Source organism: Bidens hawaiensis, unplaced genomic scaffold, assembly GCF_021521415.1.
Source record: "Bidens hawaiensis isolate Kalapana, Puna unplaced genomic scaffold, B.hawaiensis_p1.1 tig00026825_1, whole genome shotgun sequence".
Classification (NCBI taxonomy): Eukaryota; Viridiplantae; Streptophyta; class Magnoliopsida; order Asterales; family Asteraceae; genus Bidens; species Bidens hawaiensis.
The window spans coordinates 22,146-23,894 of NW_027494314.1; positions in this window are offsets into that span (position 1 = coordinate 22,146).

Genomic DNA, 1,749 nt, shown 5'->3' on the forward strand with positions numbered 1-1,749 from the left:
AAAAACACTACGCGCATTAACTCCCCGGCAACGGCGCCATTTTGTTGCTAGACTGTCGCTATCTAGTCAAAACAAGTAAATCAGTGTCCTAATCACCTTAAACTAGTCAGGGTAAGTAGGGTGTCGAACCACGAAGAGTATGTGGTCAGTGTGAAGTGTAAACGATTCCTAACATTATGAAGTAATTCAATTAAAGTGCTGATCACACTGGCAAACAATTTAGTTTTAATATTGATTAAACACGTAAACAACTTTCAAGCAATTAACAAAGACAAGTCACACCCAGGGATTCAAGCAAGTAAACAAACAGCTATCTCATGCAACTTAACAGATTAACGATCAATGATCAATACAGATTGATTGACTAACTAGCTAAACCTTAGGCATCCACGCTCACTAACACACGGCACTGGTTATCAAACGGTCCCTGCCAGTGTGACTCAACTAAGGGAAAGCATATGCTTCATCACATTCAACTAGTCAAAACAATCCTATAAGCAATTATCATAGCAACTGGCACAATAATCGTTCTGATCGAAATAAACCTAAACTGACTGAGTGCCCAATAATACTAGACATCAATACTCATAGATTAATCAAAGATGGTTACAAATAATTCGTTCTTAATACATGAGAAAAACTGAAAGATACAATACTCTACATCCCGGGCATGACTCGAAGGAACTAGCCGCGTCTCGGCATCTCTCGGGTTTCGGTTATGATGTAATAGGACATGTATGATGCCTTGAGATGATTGGAAGTGATGGTGGCTCTCCTTGCTGCTTTGAAAATCGCCCGGAAGGTGAATAATGGCGTCTAGGATCGTCAAAACGTAATATAAGCTCAAACCCTAACTTTCACTATTCTGGGGACCATCACGTAGCGCGATGGTCTCCTGTCCTGGTCCATCGCGCTACACGATGGACCAAAGTCAACGCCAGATAAAATATAGGGCATCAAGTAGCGCGATGCCCTGCCTCCCACACCCATTGCGCTACGCGATGGGTCACTTCAGTCAGCAAGTCCATATAACTGCCTCGGTAAGCGTGTTGGACATCCCGGGTCTTCATTCCATGCTCGTACTGGTCCACATTAAGCACGTTAAGTACCTGTGACTTGAAACATAATAAACACGTATGAAGTACCAAAGTTCCTAAACTAAACAATTAAAACGACTATGTTAACACGTTAATATATGTACAAATAAACCGAACATCAGCTCCTAGTCCCATTTGCTAGTGCAATGCATGGAAAGTTGGAAACCTGAGGAACACGGTCTACATGGTTATTTTATCCATTTGTTGGTGGATTTGGAAAGCTTGGAACGCCAATATATTTAGTGCGACGTGATCAATGTGGATAAGATATTGGAATACATTAAAGTTAGTACCTTCACGTGGATCAAATATTGAGCAAAAATGCAAGTTATAGAATGGTCTAACTGGTGTTTGTTTGATTGTTTTAGGATTATGTAGTTTGTCGTGTTTATTGCTCTTGTGGGCGTGTGTGGTTTTTTTTCCCTCATATTACATGTTGTTAGAAAGATATATTTAAAACATTTAGCTTGGTCTAGGCGTACCCTAGCGGCGTTACCCTTGGCCAACCAAGATAGCAACGACGGTCGTGATCCGGCCGATCGGAATTCACAAAAACAACAAAAGAACCTTGTTGTAGAGAAGATAAATTTTCCAAATAACTCAATAATCCCTTACAGCCACAATTACAATATAAATAAAAGAAAGATAACAA